At 36.5% G+C, this 22,622-nt stretch overlaps 1 protein-coding gene across 2 annotated transcripts in view; it reads left to right on the forward strand.

The window, feature by feature from the left end:
- Positions 1-22,622, forward strand: part of LOC126368968 (uncharacterized) — a 64,708-nt gene that overhangs the window by 35,316 nt on the left and 6,770 nt on the right. The window lies entirely within an intron of this gene.

A 22,622-nucleotide genomic window follows, 5' to 3' on the forward strand; every position in this document is an offset into this window, starting at 1 on the left:
GCAAAACTATAGCACCTAGAACTTTTTTGATTTCACGACACCTATTTAAGTCTTGGTCAAATTCTATCGCGGTAAAAATATGGCGGGAAAACAAGACACGCGAGCAGCTTGCTGCGAGCGAACCACGCGACATCTAGTTATATTATATATAGCTACAAACCCATGTATTGACTGACTGACTCACTCACTGACAGAGTTGTTCTCCCAGAAGGAGTGTCGGGGGGTAAAAATGGTGTATGGGGGGTGTGATCAAGATCTTCCGATGAGTATGGGAAAACTTCCAGATCTTGGAAAACTGCTCCGCATCAGGGAGACACCCTACGGCCTGGCAAGACTATCGCACCTGGATCGATTCTTTTTTCACAAAACCTATTTAATTCTTAGTCAAATCCTATGGCCGGTGAAAAAAAATCAAAATGGCGGAAAAACAAGATGGCCGCCATACAAAATTTTGTTTTTTCAGAAAATGTCTCGGAGGTAAAAATGATGTATGGGGGGTGTGATCGGGAACTCCCGGTGAGTATGGGAAAACTTCCAGATCTTGGAAAACTGCTCCGCATCAGGGAGACACCCTACGGCCTGGCAAAACTATAAAACCTGGAGCAATTTTTCTTTCGCGAAACATATTTAAATCTTGGTCAAATCCAATCCCTGGTGAAAAAAAACCAAAATGGCGGAAAAACAAGATGGCCGCCATACAAAATTTTGTTTTTTCAGAAAAATGTCTTAGAGGTAAAAACAATGTATGGGGGTGTAATCGGAATGTCATGTTGAGTATGGAAGTACTTCTCGATCTTTGAAATCTGCTCCGCATCAGGGAGACACCCTACGGCCTGGAAAAACTATCGCACCTGGAACTATTCTTTTTCCACAAGACCTATTTAAGTCTTGGTCAAATTTTATTGTCGGTGAAAAAAAATCAAAATGGCCGAAAAACAAGATGGCCGCCATATAAATTTTTGTTTTTCCAGAAAATGTCTCGGGTGTAAAAATGATGTATAGGGGTGTGATCGGAACGTCATCTTGGAAAACTGCTCCGCATCAGGGAGACACCCTACGGCCTGGCAAAACCATAGCACCTAGAACTTTTTTGATTTCACGAAAACAAGATGGCCGCCATACAAAGCTTCGAACTAATACAGGACACGCGAGCAGCTTGCTGCGAGCGAACCACGCGACATCTAGTTTATTAATATAAATCTGTGTTTACGGAATATAGGAAAGCTCGGTGAGATGTGGGTACTTAGCTCACGTTACGATGGATGTGCCTCTAACCATCCTAATTGGGATAATATTATGAGCTTGTTTTATGTTATGTGGGCATGTGGGGTGCATAGAACTTTTTTGCACGTATCTTAAAAATAAATAGCTAATTAAATCCAAAGCTAATTTAATCCAATTAAATCCGTTTATTTTCGTTAAGTCACTTACACTCACTTTAGAATAAAAAAGAACCTGCAAACCTGTCTTTAACGGTTTACCCCAGATAAGGATTCCGCTTTCTGTCTCTCATAGTATAGGTATGCATTACAGTATGTTTGCCTGCCGAAACCACTTGACTGCTCTTTAAAGGCAAACAGACACTACATTTTTTCAATCACTGTTGATATAGGAAGGTCACGAAAAAACGGGTTTGACGCACAAAAACCCAGAATAGGATGTTTGCTGATATCTTTAGAAGATTTGAAGTTATCTTATGTGGGCTACACGGGATGGGGACCGGTTCTTCATTAGCAGGCGACTGCGAATAGAAAGGTCATGCTTTCAGTTCCACTTATGAATAAGATAACGTATTTTACTGCTATTTCGTAAATAGTCGTCTGTCTTTTTGTGTCATGATTTATTGTTACTGCCGCAGATGGGATCTAGTACGAACTGTGCTGTAAATAATTATCGCGTTCTTATTTATAATGAGTTTCTTGAAGTATCTTCATTAGGTAAAGCTAATTGTCTCATGTGGTAGGTATGCTTATAAAGACAACAATGATATTTATTTAGGCATTCATTAGTATCTACATGTCATTTATTTTGTCCTAAACGTAACCCGAATTTTTAATAATGTAACATAAGCTCACGCGTGTATCCTTAAAGGGGTAGCTAGAGGTGTATATTTTTGATTTTCGTAACAAATCTTCCACCTATCTCAATTTTACTTTCACAATCAAGCGCACATGCGGCAGTCCATTTTGTCTATGACTCATTATCATCACCAAACTGGTTTCGACCACGGCGAACGATATTGTACTCGTTAACTAATTACTCAAGTATTTTAGTACTTGGCTCATTATGGCGATAGGAATCTAACAAGTCTTGGACAAAGCCATTCTCCTAAAGAATGTTGTCCTGTCTTGTCTTGTTGGCTGTTCCTATCTGACTCATTAATATACACCTGCATTAAACCTCTTTAGATAACATCGCATAGACCTGACAATAGCTGTAATGTTCTTTAATTGCTGTGAAGTACCGAAATTACTCAGAATTTTGTGTTTATAGTGCTATAGGGTACAGGTTAAGAACCGTTGTATGGTCACGTTTAAATTCCTTAGTGTTACTGTAGAACCGATTTGATCTAATTTTTTTTTATATTATGGCAATGGGTTGCTTTAGGAGTACGACCATTCTGCCAGTGTCAAAGTGATCAAAAACAAACTGAAAAAAATTGACAAGTTGAATAATTTTAAACTGTAGGTAGAGAGCTAAACATGCAAATCTATTTTTTTATATCAAGGGTTTATACAGAAGTATAAATATAGTATGACGTAGAAACGTCATGTTCACGAGCTGGTCATTCAGGATACAATAAACCGAAATTCAGTACGTACATAAATCAAGTAAAATGCAGCATAACATCAGAAGTCCAGTCAGGTATATCATGTGTAAGTATCATAACTGTTTCTTTACAGAAGTGATCTGAAACTGAATTTCATGCTACTACTTATTAGCCAACAAGACGTCAGAACTTGAAAATCCAGTAACCGAATGATATGTAGCCGATCTATTATGACCTAGACTTAATATGCAGATCATATTAACAACCAGTTGGTGTCATAATTTCAGCCTACTGTACGTCAGCCTACACATAAGTTCAGTAGGTACTTATGTCCTTTGTTCGAAGGAGAATTAGCAGTAATTACGTAATGTATTCAATACTGCACTAGGTGTAATTTACCTCCTGATGACGATACTGTGCGTTTTGGTCAATTAATGAATATTATATCCTCGTCCCGGCCAAGTAGTTAATGCCATCTGCGGCAAATTGTGACTTATTGTAGAGTCACGTGAAAAAGAAAAATATCCTCGCTTTGTGGAGAAAATCACATAAGTGCCTTTTTGAGTAATCACATTCGGATATGATTTTTGTTAACAAAACCTCCCCTCGTAAGAAGAGACAAGCTACATTCAATCCAGGTAAAAATCTATTGTGAATGTGTGATTCAAAATGGCGATTACATGGTTTCCACTATAAGGCGACTCAGAGCTTTATCAAATATATCAATTGTTATTACCTGTTACAGGGGATCGTTAGAAGACCCTACTACTAATTACTAAGATGCATTTATGAACTTTACAGATCGGTTAACAACCAAAACATAATGGTTTAGGGAAGTTCTACGATAGGCCAATAGAAAGCATTCTTTATTTTTTAAAATTTCTCGGGACAGTGTGGTAAGACGGAAAGGCAGGGGCCACATATCGCCACTCTGAATTCTGAAATATTCTACCCGACTCGTCGGGTACGTGAAATCGTGTAGGTACTGTTAGAGAGCCTTCTCTACACTTTAGTTAATAAAAAATTGTCAGATGTACAACTTATTTGTTAAAAAAAAGTTGAACGTCATCAATATCGTTAAGCGATTATCAGTTCTGTTCTCATGGTTGCTACGTCAGATGACGGCAGATCCGTCGAACGAAGGCCAATGACTTTAAAGACATTAAAGTGTGACAACAGGTAGCCATTTGAAGGGTCATTTGGCGTAATTTTAGCGTACATAATAAGGTTTTGATATTGCAACTATCATGCAATTTGACCTTACGGTCTTTATTTAAATCTTTTATGACTTTATAAGTGTATGAGAATATTCAATGAAATGATTTCTAAGTTAAACCTAGAGTTTCTAGAAAATAATTATTTTTTTGAGAATAGAATTTAATAAGAGAGGAAGGGGTAGACCTAAGAGAACATTTATGAAACAAATAAAAGAAAAGGTGCAGGTCGTGTCGTATCAGGAGGTGAAGGATTTGGCGGGAAGAAGAGAGGAATGGCGATTACTCCACCGACAAGAGTGCGTGCAGCTCTTAAATAAAGAGAGAGAGAATATAATAAAAGTAAACTTCGTAATAAATATTTAAATAAGAAAATAAAATAAACATAATTTCGTATTTAGCTCTAATGGCGTTAACTTCTAATGTCATTAAAAGGGTCCGTTTTTAATGATCATTTTAGTTATGAAGTGTAATGTTGGTTATTTAATGATTATATCAGTACTAGTTAACGTACCCACGTTATGGAACTTTTATTTTATTGCACTATTATATTACGACGTAGTTTAAGAGCTATTGTCATAAAAGTGCCATCTTATTACGTAACTTTGAAAAGTTAACATATGCTCTTGTATAAAATGTCCCGTGACGCATATTTACTGACTTAGTTAGTTGTTGCATGCAACTTTGTCTGTGTGGATACTCTCTACCCCCTCAAGGGCTAAACCAAAAAGCTGTTCTTGTTGCCTCTTGAATGATTACCGTGTTTTCAGCGGTAACGGAAAAACATAGCGAGGAAACCCACATTCACGCCTAAATTTATTTGGCGAGTTTGCTGTTTTCATCTCATATAGATATTAAGTTGTTATTTGCGAAAACCTATAATTGGCTTATTGTATAGTTATAACATAATCTATATAGTTATAAATATTATTTCTTTTGCTGTTTATTTTCCGAAGAAAATAAAATAAAAAATAAAAATTCACGAGAAATGCGTTTCAATGGTGCTTTACAGCCCCACCACAATAATCCTTATAAACTTATAATAGTGTTACGAATTACGCAATTTTAAGAAGTAACCAAAAATTTGTTTTTGTGGTCAAGCAAACAAGGACGTTACTGAGTTCCAAACAACATGACGCGACCTTACAAAAATGCAAGTTGTTCATAGCAATATTGTCATGCTTTAATTTACCACAGACATGCAACGGTAATTTTCGATATCCAAGGATGTGTGCGACCATTGAAACGATATAATTGGTCGACTTTGCCAACTTCAAAAAACGAAGGTTATCAATTCTTGGAAGTAAACTCTCTGTTGATTGAGGGGAAGCCTGTGCTCAGCAGTGTTTATGTTATATAAGCTCTCTGTTGAGGATCTATTTTATATTTCTGACATAATTCAACTTGGGAGGAGTATGATCATTCATACTCCTAAAGCTCCATAGCTTTAAGGCTTAGCTTAGTATTCAGTTAAGTTGGGATGGTTTGGTGTCAGGGAAGTTGGTGTCAGGATTACTATTGAGTCACCAAAGGCCCCTGCCATGACTCATGTAACGACTACTCACTTACATCAGTAAGCGGGACCAACGGCTTAACGTGCCTTCCGAAGCACGGATCATCTTACTTTCGACAATCAGGTGATCAGCTTGTAATGTCCTAACCAAACTAGGGATCACAAAGTATTTTTTGTGATATTTGCCCACCGGGATCCGAACCCGGGACCTTGGGATCGTGAGCCTAACGCTCAACCACTGGACCACGGAGCGTTAATTGCAAAATACTTTAACATTCGTCCTTTTTTGCAGTGTAGTACTAGTAGATATGGTGAAAGCAAATAAGACCACAGTACGTAGACGATGCGACAATATTATTGATGCGTACAACTGAACCCTAATAAAACGTTACAGAAGGTCGTCAATAAGCGTTTCCTGTTGCAAAAACAACAATTTGTTTCAAGTTTTAACGAGTGTTATGTGGCTGTGTAGTCGAGCGATCAGCGATGTGAGGCAATGATGTCGTATACCATACTGTACCATCACAGTGTTCGTACGATGGCATCATAGCAAACAATAGATTAAAGATTTTAATACCCGGCGATTAGACAGGTTATCTGATTATGTATAAGCGGCGTCAGCGTATATTTTTATCGGTAATTATGGCTTGGTATCGTTATTGTACTTGTAGTTGGAGATGAGATCAGCTACTACAGAATATTTGTGGTGTAGGATACGAGTATCACTTTGTTTATTAGGTTTTTATTTTATGTCGATGACCATTTGGTACAAACTCTTTACAAACAGGTTCATGATCTTTTTTATAATTTGCCACGTCGGTACTCTCTAAGGGAGCTGTTTAAATAAATAAATATACTGACGGTCGCAAGTCAATATATTTATAAAAACATTATGCATATACGTAAAAATGTATCTCTCCTTCCGAGAAACTGTGAAAGGGATACTTACAATACAAGGAATAAAAATAAAATTGCTATTCAAAATTCTTGACTAAATAAATACAATTAATCTTTTTTGGGGTTATGTATACGTTTTTACAATGAAATACCAGATAATATTTTGAATTTGTCAGAAAATAAATTTAAAGCTCATGTGAAGCTTACCTTATGTAAAAATGCTTATTATAAGATTAATGATTACCTAAATGATAAAAATGTCTGGTATAAAATGTGTTCCTCTAGTTATTAAATAACTTGTAATATATACCGTCATTGATTTAAAAAATGTGTTGCTGATGCAGTTTCTTGTCATTTCTTCTCCTCGGCCATAACACCTTGCGAAATGATGTAAATTCTGGGATTCTGCTAGGCCTCACAGACATTAAGCAATAAAGAAGCTAATCAAATCAAAGTCGTTGACTAATGAGATCGAATAGATCGTTACACGTTCTTACGAAAAGTAGGTAAGTTCTAACTTACATAGCTACTACATGTACCTACCAATTTATAAATACAGGCTACTAGATACTTTGCATTGTCTTGTGTACAACTGACATGTCCTAGATTTTCAACGATTATCTCCGAAGAACAATGTACGACCGTAATTAATTTCCAGTTACAGGCAATCTAAAGTCAGTTTAGTTATTCGAAATATACTTAATTGTATAATCATAATATTATATATACCTATATATTTAATGACTAGATGCTTGGCGGGGGATTACTGCTAATCCTATGTTAATTTAAAATTGAAATAATTGGATTATGCCAACAGGTAAAATGGAACATAAGGTTACCAAAAAAATACTAGAAACCCAGACGAGAAACATTCTAATTAAATTAAACATCTTCAACTGTAAATTACGACGGAATCCATATATTCATTAGTTCGTCTTTTATTTTTCAAATGTTACTAATTCCATACTTTTTCAATACTAAGAAAGAATACTTAGATACTTACCCGTAACCATAAATATATCAGTACCGAATAACATTCAACAACTCTCGGGTTCTTAGTTACCTTCTGCAACAGAACACGACCTTTAAGAGTTGCAATTAATCTCAATTTGTATGGTGTATCTTAAACGCTGGCTTCACAGTCATTTTGAAGGTTACGTTGTGAACATAATAGTTATAATTAAGACCTATATTTCCAATATTTCGCAAACAAATGGCTCTAGTTGTGTCTAGTTTTGTAATAACCGACGTACCGTGAAGGCATGCCGGTTCATTCGAATTTTAGGGCACAGGCCGACTTTAGGCTACGAAACTGTCCGTCTAAAACGGATTTGGTAGACGATAAACTGGCTCCAATCAGCAAAGGCATCTACCTAATTGCGGAAAATGTTTGTGCAAATCGTAGTGTTAAGTAGTTATAAGCAGTTACTTATCTTTACAACAATATCTCATGTTATATGATGTCATCCTGAGCTTATACTAAGTCCTATAAGTAGGTAGTAAATATCTATCGAGCACCAGCGGTCAAAAAATTTGCCTGAGAGTTCGTAATCCTGGAGAGAAGACCTGTATTTTAAACATCATAAAAATATGTATTAACGACAGGCTTTCTATCACATTAGATTTACAGAATAAGTATGTCCAGATTACTTTTTGTTTCATTTTCAATACCTCGGGATTGCTGACAAATAAATCCTTTAAGTACTTTCCAAAATAGATTCGGTTGTACTTCATCATTAGCCCATTAACGTCCCCACTGCTGGGGCACGGGCCTTCCCTATGGATGGATAGGGCCTTAAACCATCACGCGGGCCCAGTGCGGATTGATGGTTATTAACGACTGCTAATGCAGCCGGGACCTACGGCTTAACGTGCCTTCCGAAGAACGGAGGAGCTTGAGATGAAAACTTTTTTTTTGTGGTTACCCATCCTATGACCGGCCTTTGCGAAAGTTGCTTAACTTCAACAATCGCAGACCGAGCGCGTTTACCACTGCGCCACCGAGCTCCTCGGTTGTACTTACTGTACTCTTTACTTCGTTGCTTGTATATTTAGTGGATGTATATTTTAAACTTGTCAAGTATTGTGACCTCAAGGAAGTCCAAGCGACGTCCTCTGCCATTGTCTCCATTAACACCTTTGTTTCCGCGTTCTCTTATTTACATTGTACTTTTATTGTTTGCTTGTTTTATACAAATCTGTGAGAAACTGACAGCATCTAATCAATACGAATTTAACCTATGTGTAAGTCCGTAACTGCGTCTTTGTCAGTGTTTTACATGTTTTGACATATCCTCGACGTGGTCCCTGACTTAGGGCCTGACTTACTGTGTAACATCATAAAACACAATGAGTAATGTGTAGCATAATTCATAGTAAGTACCTTACTATCGTATCATGTTATCTATCTCTTGCCATCTAGAGGCCTGCACTTCACCATGTTCTTATTTTAAAGTTGTAGGTGCCGAAAAAATTACAATTAATAAGCCATATAATTATCCCCTATCATTAAATTAATTAACGAAAATCTGCGAAGGGTATTTACTTCCGTTCCGTAAATGATTTAGTATCGTTTTCGCGGCTCATAAACTTCGTATACAGCTAATTAATGTTGGTACACTAAAACTCAATTAATGGCGGATACTATGTAACGCATTTCATATTCCGACGGACGTACGACGATCCCGTTGTTTGACCGTGCGCGTGCGCTTGTTACGCGGCCTCTAGGTGCTTGATACTGCTTGTTTGTTTCACGCTATGCTTTAATATTATTGTCGTTTAACTTTTAGGTCTTCTGTATTAGGTACCTATTATTTGATGTGTACTTTTTTCTTCTTTTTTAATAGACCCAGCTTTTCTATCTTTCTCATTAGACTCTCGCGCTTAACCTTAAAACATGTTGATTTGTCATTCTTACTAATTCATCCATGGTTCAGATTTTGATACCATTTTGTTCACACCAAGTCAGTACGTTCTACTTAGTCTCGATAGAAAGCCATCAAGACAATAATGACATTATACTATATACATTACCTTTTTGAGATCACCTAAGATATGAAATACATATTTCTTATAAGCTGTTAAATACATATTTCTATGTTGACGACAGTTTCAACGTGTGGTCCCAACCTTTCACAAGATGAACGGGGAAAGTGGCGCATATCTACTATCTTCATTGACAGAGTATCTGATGATATCATGCTTATACCACCTTTCATTCAGCATTGGCGACTTTCTTTAGAATAACATCTAGAGAGTATTCTGTAGATATATTGCCATATAAGTGTACTCACGTGTCCTCGTTTTTAAAGGATTCGCGATGCCATTATGAGTGGTTAAGCGGTCTGAATTCCTAATTCTTTTAAGTACTTATAAAACTTTTATATTATGTGCACTGGTATTAAATATTATAGTAACATATTACTTGGGCAAAATTTTATATTGGCCTGTAACCCGACAGAATTAAGTTAACAGCACACGTCATACAGGTTGCATATCAGCGAGATACCGACCTAATTGGTTCGCCGGGTTATTCATTCATTTAAAATTAACAGTTGTCAATCATCCGTCCCTTTCCTTTTCGGCGGATAAGAAAATGACAGGTCAGGTATAACTTAAAATAAAGTTAGAAGGTGTCTGCAGGAATCGGTAATAAGTACATTGTAAATAACGCGATGTATTTTTAGCTTCGGATTGTGTGTTTTTCGTGCCTTACTTATCTAAAATGTCAACCAATTCACAAAATGATCGCTGCTTGACATAAATTTGTCGCAGATTTTAGTACATAAGTTGCTTAAATGCGTTGTAGTTGCGTAGGTCTGAGAAACTATTAAGTCAACAGCTTGCACCCAGTCTGAGCTTACGTCTGCCTGGCTCACGCCAACTAGCTTGCGTTACACGACACAGATTACAGAATGTTTAAACAATTTCCTGATCAGCTGCTCCAATTCCACACTAGTTATTACGATTTATATCTACGCTACGTACAATGTCTGCCCGTATGTCTGCTACGGTCCACTCGCCTGCATATCAAACGATATAAGTACGGCATATTTCTATACGACATGGATTTTAGAATATTCTGTCTATTTCCTCATTCAATACAACTGTTAATGTTGAAACGGTTACTTCCCAGAATGGAATCAGCTTGTATTACTCTTCATGGTCTGCGTCCTTTATGGGGTAGACAAACCATAAACTCGGAAGTATTTAAATTGTTGCATATTTGTGGAAATTCTTTAGCAGACATGCAAAAAAATGTTTACATTGGGTTCTTACTCAGATATACATTTTTTTCGTGAGTTTCGTACAGAATAGGCAAATTACAACATGTTAGACATCGTCTGTAATATTTTTCATGTGAATCATCGCAATCGTTTGAAATACCTCAATGTTCTATTCTTTTGTGTGAATTATTATCGTTTATATTTCTGTGGTTATATATCTACTTCACTTGCTAGCGCATCATGTTTTAGCAGCATATGCTCAGCTCTTCACACACGCAAGCCGATTGTATCGATGAATGCGTGTCACGCATTTTTTGACGTGCATGTCCCGAACATCGCAATCGCCTTTTGTTGGTCAATCGCAGGATCACGATTCACTTGTTTTTGACATTGTACTCTGGTAATGAAGGCTGCTCACGATCTTTTGTAGGGGTCTTAGCTTATGTCGGTCTTCGTATTGACAACAATGTACCCTATAAATCCAGCAAGCTAAGCGCTACTTAAAAAGTCAGCTTACTCTAAAATTTTATGTTAGGTATAATACTTGAAAGGTTTATATTTTTCCGTCAAAAGAAGTTCAAAATCACACGACAACACATTCCAAAAGTAAGCATACTACCAATTTTAGTATTGACACAGTGACATTTACATCTCCACCACACCAATTTCAATGCAAACACCTCACGGCATAATGCACGAAAATTTATGCGTAAAGCAAACAAAGGCTTGTTCATGCAAACTGGCAAGAAGACAGGAAAGAAAACATTTCCTTGGCTCACTTTTTCCCGCCAATTATCCATTGGTATTCGCTTTCACTGGTTTTCCAATGTACCCAGAAGGCTGTCCAGTATGTAGTAGTTACTCCTTGCTTCATTCAAGTTTAACACTGTGAAAGGAGAGCAGAATCGAAAGTTACTCACATTATGAGTACTAAGTTTAAATGGCGAACTAGCCTCCAACTTTTCAATCGAGTCGTCTTGTAGAGAATACTTTTTATTTTTAATTTCGACCATTTGGATTAGTTTTTGGTTGCACAAAATGTTTCAAATATAAAACCGAGCGTACGTATATCTTCTCTTATTAGGATCACTTAATATATTATTTTTAAACTTTTTAATTTGTTACGACTCGATTTCGAAATTTGAATCTGAGTCAGGAAAGCGACCAATAGGCATCCCATTCGAAATAACGTTTTTTGACGAAACTTCTAGAAACTAATTGAGAGTACTTATATTCATATTTGTACAGTATGCTGATAAACAATTAATGATTCTTGCCGCTCTAGTAACGTGTGTTTGAACGCTTTTACCGAAGACTGCTTTGACTAATTGCAATAAGTTTATTTAAAAGCCGTTACCACGCTAATAAAAGATGGTGCAACATTACGAGTAGTATCAAGTAGCAGTTTATCACATGAGAAATGGTCTTATAAAGAATTGAGCAATAATAAAGCAAATAAGATATATCGTTTCCGAAGACTGAAAACCACGTATTAGGTACGTTTTTTTCAAACATTCCATACTAATGTAGCTCACGTCAAAATTGTTGGCGATGATCACGTTTTCTAGTAAATAATGTTTTATGAGGTCTTTGCATTTCGCATAAGTACTTACAATAAAAAAAATAGGCTATTTTTTTTCAATGAGGAACGTATTTTCCACAATCGTGAACAGTAGTTTACCATGTAGGGTGGAATTTGGAACACCAGTGGTCAATATCATTTCATTACCATTAACGCAAAAATATCCTACAACAGTCAACCTGTCTATCTATATATATTATCTTACAAGAGCCACTCAGGTATGCAAATGTTGTCGTGGTGCGATCTTCCATTGTCTTCAGCGTTATGATTTTATGTAACGTTTGCATAATAATAGGAAGTTTGCGTTCATATTTAAGAGTGAAATTCATTCTTTTTCTAACAAAACTTATGTATAGTTTTGAATTTCGACTTTAGACAGGTTTTTGCATAACGTGTTTGTAGAGAAAATATTAGGCGAAATGAGTCACATCCAGATCCTAATATTTCTTGTTGTTTTAAGTCACTGAAATAATTTGGTGAATGAATTAACACTTAACCATACTTTTAGTAAATTATGGGCATATATCTAAACGACTTGTCAGTTTTTAGGAGTTAGATCTTAGATGAATTTCAAAAAGAATGCAAAATCGGCTAAAGACTTGATTCAAACTCCTCTAGTTAACTGTATTACGTATTATTTGTATGTATGTTAGTATGTATGTATTGTACGCAAGGACCAGATAAGGATGACATTTGTCAACTTTCTCTAACTCGCTTTAATGGGCTTGACTGAAATGTCGCGCCAACCCGGTCACCTGTTTGTACTAGTATGTCCGTAAGGTGCAAGTTATGAGTGATTCAACTGTAAATTATGGACTGTCAATATAGTCGATGGAACATCGCATTCTAGAAGTTGATGTTGTAGGCACCTGTACCTACCTATATACATATATCCATATTTCATTAAAGCTATATTTACTGACTTACAAGTAGGTTGGTTTTCAATAAGTCGTGGTGAATACGGCCTACTGAGTAGTTAGTAACTAAGTACTTATTTAAACTAAGTTCATATCGAAACAAAAACTTTGGTAAGTTTCAACTTTTATACGCTACTTTCAGCCAATCTTATTCGTGTGAAAGGAAGCAACACCTATACTCCTAGGTACACATATTTGTAAGGTGAAGAGTAAAAGTTTTAAAGTCTACGTTTATATATACCTGTATATCGCACGAAAACTTTGAGGGATGATTCAGACCATGCTTCTGAGTTGATATAAAGTGGAATTTTCTGTCGCAAAATTACGTTTTATTTATTTTGATTTTTGTAAATTGTAATAGCTATAGGTGCATTCAGATAGTAGAAACATTTAGAAGTGACAACAAGGACGATTGTTGCGACTTTCTCTCACCTGCGCGTGCGCCTACGGGCTGAAATGTCGCGTCGACACGGTCACCTATTTGCACTAGTTCGACGTTTGGTACAAGTAACAAGTGACTATCCGATTGCTGAAGGTCTATTTAGTTTCAAGTTAAATGTTTTCTTAAATATACAGGGTGTTAGGGACATCGTAACGAAAAAAAAAATGGAACGCCTATTTGATTGTACTAAAAACGATGGTGGGTGTTTTTCTTGTCGCAAATGTTTAATTAAGATTTTGAATTTTTACTGTGCCGCAATGTAAGTCGAACAACGCGGCACACAGACGTTAAACCTACGCACGGCTACGTTACGCGTGCGTGCGTGATACGATGTTGTATCTAGGTAGGAGTTTTCATTCTCTTGTATTTAGATGCTTAGTGGTGCAACGTTTAAAAATGTTGAGTTTGTTGAAGTAGAACACCTACTGCCACGATTTTTCACGCACGGTACTTACCTACCAGTTATTAAAACGTTCCTAACTTATTAACAATAAAAACCCTACTCTTGCCTTACCTTAATTGTTATTCCTTCGGATGAAGTACCTAGGTAGGTACCCTAGAACATGTCACGTCACGTAGGTATGCAACATCGCGTTTCCTCCGCGGTAGGTAGGTATCACACGCACTCACAAACACAACACCTTGCTCTTTAATAAACATCAACAATCTTCCATACTTTTGTGCAGTAAATGGTCTATGATCTATCATCATAGTCGACACTACTCATTTACAGAATAAAACAAACACAAAACACTCACAAACACGAAAAAAATATCCTCGAAAAACATCACGCGATTCGGGTCAAGCTTAGTATTCGACTGAGCGGAAGCGCGCGGCGGCGTTAGCGCAAAGCATCAAAGGCGCGCCGACGACGCGCCGGCCGCGGCCGAGTCGAGCCGACGACTAGACAGAGAGAGAGAAGTATGTTTATGGTGCAAGTGACAGAGAAAGAAATAGTATCTGTTCGTATGCCTACTTTATTGGCGAGCGTTGCCCTTGACCCGTGCGCCGGCTATTCACCTGCGCATAGCTGAAGTTGTAGATACGTTATTATTATTATTGATGAGATTGATAAAATTTAATAATTAGTAATTTTTATTTGTTTATTTTAAATGTGCGTTCTATGCAGCTTAAAACACAATATGGGACTGAAAAAAATCTAATTTTTTTATGAATTTTGCGACAGGAAACTTCACTTGATACCTATCAACTTAAAGAAATACCTAGTATCTGTTCGTAATGCCTACTTTATTGGCGCGCGTCGCCCTTGATCCGTGAGGCTATTCACGTCCGAGTATCCATCAAGACAGATCAAACAAGCCCTAACTCGGAGGTCTTGCGTCCCAGGATCCTTTAATTATGTCTTAGAACCTTCTTGGCCTATGTGGTCCAGTGGTTGAGCGATGGGATGCGGAGGGTCCGGGTTCGTATTCCGGTGGGGACATATCACAAAAATCTGTTTATAAGGCCTTTGGTTGGGACGTTACAGGCTGATCACCTGATTGTCCGAAAGTAAAATGATCCGTGCTTCGGAAGGTACGTTAAGTCGTTGCTCCCGTCTACTAGGTACTTATGTAAGCACGTAGCCGTTACATGAATATTGTACACAGAACAGGATAGGTTTAATTAGTTCTTTACTGATGATTTAACAATGAGATTTAAAACACGAATAACTTAGTATGTACTTAGTACCTCGGTACCAACATGTAACAAGAAAAATAAGATCACTCCTCTCGGACAATTTTTTTCTTTGAACATGCCGACATTGCCTACGCGGCGGAGTTGCCGAACTATCGATAGGTAGATTATCAATTGTTGAACTTGAAAATTGTCTAAACTATCGAAAGTAGTAATAGTACATTTAGATCGATACTAGCGATAGTACCGATAGGTCTTGCTTTGTAACAATAATGGGTATTGATCTAAAAGATCTATCGATAGGTACCTACTATTGGTTTTTTTTAACTAGGTATCGATAGAATATCGATAGGCAACACTCTGGCGGAGTGTCCGCCCAATTCTAGACGCGATCTCGCTCGATTTTTGTGTAGCGAGGTTTTGCGTAGGTACTTACATACTAAGTTGGTGGATGGTTGACATAGTAGGTAACTAATTACCTAATCTGTGGTGGTTGTGTTTTAGATTTCTGCTTAAAATTGACGTGTATTCCATAAATTTTATGCCTGTTGATTATCCGTCCATTTAAGAATAAGAATAAAATAAATTTATAATTTACGATAGACAGAGAAAGAAATAGGATCGGTTCGTAGTGCCTACTTTGTAGGCCGCGCCGCCGCCGCGCCGCCGCCGCGCCGCCGCCGGCGTGCGGCGCGGGGCGCGCGGAGCGGGGCGTGCGGAGCGGGGCGTGCGGAGCGGGGCGCGCGGCGCGCGGTGCGTGTGGCCGTTGACCCGTTCGAGCAGCTGTTGTCTCCATTACATCGAAAATTTTCGATAATTTGTCATTATTGTTTTTTTTATTGAAATTTGGGTTCTATGCAGTTAAAAGCACAATATGGAATTGAAAATAATTAAAAACAAAACTCAAAATTTCATGAATTTTGCGACGGAAAATTCCACTAGATATTAACTCAGAATCATGGTCTGAATCATCCCTCTCAGTATTCGTTACGATGTCACTAACACCCAGTATAGCTACGGGCTTTCGTCATTGATATATTAAGTAAGTAATTTTGGTTCATTAGTATTTACTATCAGCTAATTACTATTAGCTCTCCATCTGACAAGAAATAAAAGCTAGTCGGGTGTTTGAATTGCAAAGCATAACTTGTTCTCGCTTACTTATTCTTACTACAAAGTAGATCATCAATAAGTGTTCATGATAGGCCTCATTTTCTGAGTAAAATAAAACACACTTAAATAACTTTTCGTTTACTTACACCACAACGGATATATACGTCTAAAGATTGTTGCGTTGCATACCAGTACGTGGGCGGAACAATGAGAACTGTATATTAATGCCGTCGCTAATAGAATATTCATAAACATAATGCCCTCAAAATATTTCACTCTGCCATTATAATTGTACTATTATATATGTGTCTACACTCAGCGGGATCCCCTGTCTGGGAGACATAAGAGTGATGCAGAGAATTAGATCTGAATTTGTTCTACTGAATTATCCTGAAAACAGAATTTGTTCCGTTAAAAAAACGGAAATACAAAGTTTTCTAACCGACCTCCAGCCAGCGGGATATTTCCCAAAGTTAAGTCTGATGAAGTATAAATTGTTATTAACTTTTAGATCTGTATTTATTCTGTTCAACAAAACAAAAAAAAAATACTTCTGACGTCCTTACTTCAGCTACAATCAAGCTGCAATGAAACCTCCAGTCAGCGGACTTTTTCTCTCAATGACATTCTTTTGTAACTTTTACACTAAAATAATAAAAAATAACCTATTTACGACTATAATTTCACTTAAATTACCTATTCGTACATCTAGTGCTTAAATTAAAAAGTATAGAATTTGAAAGATATAAAAAAGAACTATGTATCAGGTACAAATTGAAGCTGTGAGAGAAAAAGTCCGCTGACTGGAGGTTTCATTGCAGCTTGATTGTAGCCGAAGTAAGGACGTCAGAAGTATTTTTTTTGTTTTGTTGAACAGAATAAATACAGATCTAAAAGTTAATATCAATTTTTAGTTCATCAGACTTAACTTTGGAAAATATCCCGCTGACTGGAGGTTTCATTGCAGCTTGATTGTAGCTGAAGTAAGGACGTCAGAAGTATTTTTTTTGTTTTGTTGAACAGAATAAATACAGATCTAAAAGTTAATACCAATTTATACTTCATCAGACTTAACTTTGGGAAATATCCCGCTGGCTGGAGGTCGGTTAGAAAACTTTGTATTTCCGTTTTTTTAACGGAACAAATTCTGTTTTCAGGATAATTCAGTAGAACAAATTCAGATCTAATTCTCTGCATCACTCTTATGTCTCCCAGACAGGGGATCCCGCTGAGTGTAGACACATCTATTATATTTACTTTTGACATCGCGTCCTTATGATGATGACGCAGTCAGAAAGAATGGCACAGGAACTAAGTGTTTATTATATACTAGGTATTATAGCAAACAGCAGATTACCTAGCTAAATCCAGTGTCATCGAGATACTTTCCGCATAATAACAGTTGGAAAATAATCTGTATTGCTTACCACAACTTATGGAAGAATTAATTTGAAATACCCACATTAATATACAGGTGTTAGTGTCATTGTAACGAATACTAAGGGGTCCACCTAATATTATTTCAGAATAATGAGCTGAATCACCTCCGTCACTATTCGTTTCGATGTAACTTAAGTACACGTATAAGTACGTACAGGTATCCATACAAGTACGTAAGGGTGCTAGTCACACCGTAACGTATACTGAGGGTATGATTCAGACCATGATTCTGAGTTGATATCAATTGAAATTTGTTTTCGGAAAATTCATGAAAACTTTACTTATTGCTTTTTAAATTATTTTCAGTTCCATATTTTTGCGACGGAAAATTCCACTTCTCGTCTGAATCATCCCTCAAAGTTTTTTACAATGTCACTAACAGCCTGTACTTTTTTTATATAAGTAGCTATTACATTACCTAGCGATGATAATTACTTTCAGCAAGATATAACCAAGTCTTTATTGTTTCAAAATTCAATTCCCACATCTTTTAATAATCTCTCTCAGATCGGATAGTATTGGTGAAACTCCGTAATTGCAAGTGTAAGCTAAAAGTAAGTGTACACACTTTCACTTATTTATTACGGTACATTACATATAGCGAAAATATATGAGTTATATTACCGGTTACAAGTTTTTGCCTGATAATGCAAATGACGATTGATTTTATTTTAATCCAATAAAGAATTAATCCACTCAATAAAAATGTAAGTAGTTTTTTTTATGTAAGTACACACATGTACCTACCTAATCTTTATCTTTCGATTTGTAGTTTTTGGTCATAATTTATTATTATTATTATTATTATTATTGTAGATGAACCTGCGCTCATGTTTCTGCGCTGGGACATATCACAAAAATCACTTTGTGATCCCTAGTTTGGTTAGGACATTACAGGCTGATCACCTGATTGTCCAAAAAGTAAGATGATTCGTGCTTCGGAAGGCACGTTAAGCTGTTGGTCCCGGTTACTACTTACTGATGTAAGTAAGTAGTCGTTACATGAGCCATGTCAGGGGCCTTTGGCGGTCAATAGTAACCCTGACACCAGGGTTAATGAGGTTGGTAATTCTCCTTATAACCCACACGATAGAAGAAGAACCTGCGCTTTAGGTTATGTGGGCTTAAGCCTTGTAGAGGTAGAGGAGACTTATCCAGTAATCTGTTCTACAAGTGACATTTATAAAGTAAATTTGAGTAATAAGTTCGCATAAGTATGGCTTACAGAATTAAGAATAATTACATTGTAGGTACCTACTTGCTTTAATATTTATTTTGGACTTTGAAATTGACTTTCAATGGAACGATAAAGCAAATATTTAATACAGTTATTAAATAAACAATTACTGATACTTATTGTTCTTTTTTAAACACTGTTAGCTTTTAAACAACTGACATGCAACAGTCTTACACAATTTACTTACCTTTACTTCTTACCTACTTAATTTGCAAAATTAGCATTTTTAGTTAGTGAAATCAAACGCGGTCGAGCTTTCGTAGAACAGCTGTTCTAATACTAATCCATCACTTTCTTTCCAGTAAAACCGATCGTAAGATAGAGCGAGAGGCACTAATCGGCCCTAAGTAGGACACCTCTGAGAACTGAACATACAATAGAGTAGCTAACGTAATTTTAGCAGAATTATCTTTTGATCGGTGTAGCAAAAAACATGAGCTTTTGCGCATCCTATAAAGTGATTTGCGCATTTAGTGAGATCACTGAGTTTAATTTGAATGTTTGTTTGATTAGAATAAAATGCAATTATGACTTTCAATTTCAGCTACTTTGATCTAACAAGGTTTCATGCTTTTTATACTAAGGATCTATCGACAAACACCTACCATACCTAGCCTATGATTTTGTAAAGCGATGTTTGAAGATAATTCAGAATTCAATTCAATCATGCAACTTTATTTGTTTGTTATTTGTATTAATTTATATTTACATTAACCAATAAGTCAACAAGGTCAATAGGTGTTGCCAGAAGATAAAAAATCTCACAAATAAACCAAATTCAACTCCATCCTCATACGGCAGATAGGTAGGCATAACTCAATTCTTCCTTAGCGGTAACCACTCGCAATTTTTTGTCATGACTGGCATACTGATTGTATCATCTTTATATTTAAATAAGTATTAGATCATAATAATCGTGAGTAATTATGTCGTATTGTAAACTCGTAACCTTCTTGTTGTTTCGCCTCCTACCAGACGAATATTATTTACATTCCATCCATTCATACACTGCCATACATCAGCTTAATCTATCCATTCATTACCTATAAGCGTGGGCGTCTACCACTAGATATTTGGTATACCGATTTAGTATACTAAATAAATAAATAGATTTCTCTTTTTGTTAATGGATCACTTTGTGAGACTGTCCTTTGTTTGGTAAGGACTTTCCAGGCTTGAATCACCTGATTGTCCGAAAAAGTAAGATGATTCCGTGCTTCGGAGGGCACGTTAAGCCGTTGGTCCCGGCTATTAGCCGTAAAAACACCTCCACCAACCCGCAGTGGAGCAGCGTATGTTATGTTATGTAATGGATGGAGACCATATCAAAGCAATTCATCTAAAAAGCAATAAGTATTCCTATTTGACATTTGCGCTGTAAACGTAAGTGCGCAATGTCAACTAATTTCAAATAGCAATATTATGGTCTTTTAGACCCCCCCCCCCCCCCCCCCTGTTATTTTGCACTAAGTCCATTAATAAAGAATTTGACCCCCAGCTGTATATAATAGTGTAACACTAAGCCAGGGACGAAAAAAATTGACGGTTGTCTGCGACTTTACCATGCAAGTGTGGTCGACGAAGGGATCGTTTTGTCTGCTAATGATATGCCTATAGAAGGTAGGAAATAGACAGTTGATTGCGATATGAATACCAAGGATAGCATGGTAGTATATGGTAGGTATGAAAATAGGCATATAATAAGATGTAGGTGATGGTAGTGGTGACGATATGGCGACAGTTGTATTCTAACGACTTGTTAGTAGTGTAATAGAGTGTAATATGTAGTGGGTGATAAAATTATAATCAAAACCCACAATTTTTAACCACGTCAGCTGTTATGCCGACACCCACGCATTATACAAATTGTCCGCGGCAAAAAGCAGATGGTTTGAACTGTTTGAAGACAATGGGAGATGCCGGGGTATTGTGGCGCTTCCTGGTTCGTGTGTCGGAAACATTTGTTGGACTGAGATCCACTCAATGGCAAGACTATGAACAATACACGTTTAGTTGTTGATTCATAGTAGCTAATGAGAAAACAATCGTGTACACTTACGAGAAGAATAAAATGACTAAGCGTTGTTTAGAGTCCCACCTTATTTATTTGCGCGCTAACTCACAAGATTAGCTTGCTTGTCTTAACGTCTCTACCTTTCCTCGTGATTTTGTTTGGAGAGCCCAATAAGATGTGTTTACTTGTAATTAGTCTCTACACTTAGCTTTATATACAGTTGATGTTACCCTAAGAAAATACAAACCAATAAATAAATAAATAAATAAGACAAACAAGAGCAATGTTTGGTAATTAACCCATAAGATTGGCTTGATAATTACGTTGACAGGTTCTCGAATGATCTGTCATATAAAAAAATAGTCCATCATTACGAATTATATTTGTCTATCATCTATTAAACTTATATTATCTAAATACGTGTGTGCATATGCGTTAACCTCTTAAGGCAGAGATTGCCAGACACTTGTATTTTAAAAGAACATTCGGTCTTGCGATTTTAAAGAAGTTGCGACGCTAATACACCGGCTGGGCAGCTGTGAGGCTCTCATACACAGTAGAAGCTGGTTACTGGAGGTCACTCTTCCGAACGGAATAATTAATCTGGAGGAGAACTTAAACGGGCCTTTTAAATACGGCTATAGGCTAAAACAGCCCTATAGGGCTTTTAATTATTACGAGCCTTTTTACGATAAAATAAATCTAAATAATATATATGATGATATATGATGAATATGATGAATAATGAATATATGATGATATATGATGATATGTATGATATGATGATGATATATATGATAGAATATATGATGATATATGATGAATATGATGAATAATGAAGATATATGATGAATAATCTAAATAATATATAATGTGGATGTGTAGCGTTCATTCGTTAACTTAGTCAGACCCGGATTGACAGAATGCAGTGACTCAATGATTTGGCATCTTGTCCTGTAGTGCCTTAAGCAATCGTTTAGGTATTTATCGGACTGTTTAGGTATATTTATTATATATGTATATTTATTGACACTGTGACGGAAGACTTGTAAATCTAGACTTCATTTAGGTATTTATTGTAGGAAAAGTCATCTATTTCGCAGCACAGATTATGCTTGTCTATGATCCTTACTTCGTCGTTTAGGTACCAATATTTAGGTATTTGACTTTGTTTCTTGGTATTAAAAATTGAATTTCAAAACAACTTGTGATAGAGACACTACCAATCGCCATGCACTCGCTAACGCACGTTCTAACATTGCCTTTATATATTTTACGTATGTTTAAAATGTATTACCTAGACTTATGTTTGGTCACAATCTCACTTTATGCTTAAACAGGCAATATATTCATAGATAAACAATGCATTCATTGTGTTATTCTTCCTCACTTCCGTATAATAATGAATGGGACAGACGGTAAATCCGGAAACAGTATTCGCGGTTGCGGTTTCATGAATACTTACTCAGGTATTTCTATTACTTAGTAATTTCCCGACCACGAGAAATTTTATAACAATTCGAGGTGTAATTTCCCTTCCTTCATTTAAATCATTTCTAGCTTTTGGCGTACTTACCTTGTCGATACTATACATAAAATTGACGAGAAGTCCTTATTTG

Source organism: Pectinophora gossypiella, chromosome 8, assembly GCF_024362695.1.
Source record: "Pectinophora gossypiella chromosome 8, ilPecGoss1.1, whole genome shotgun sequence".
NCBI classification, from domain to species: Eukaryota; Metazoa; Arthropoda; class Insecta; order Lepidoptera; family Gelechiidae; genus Pectinophora; species Pectinophora gossypiella.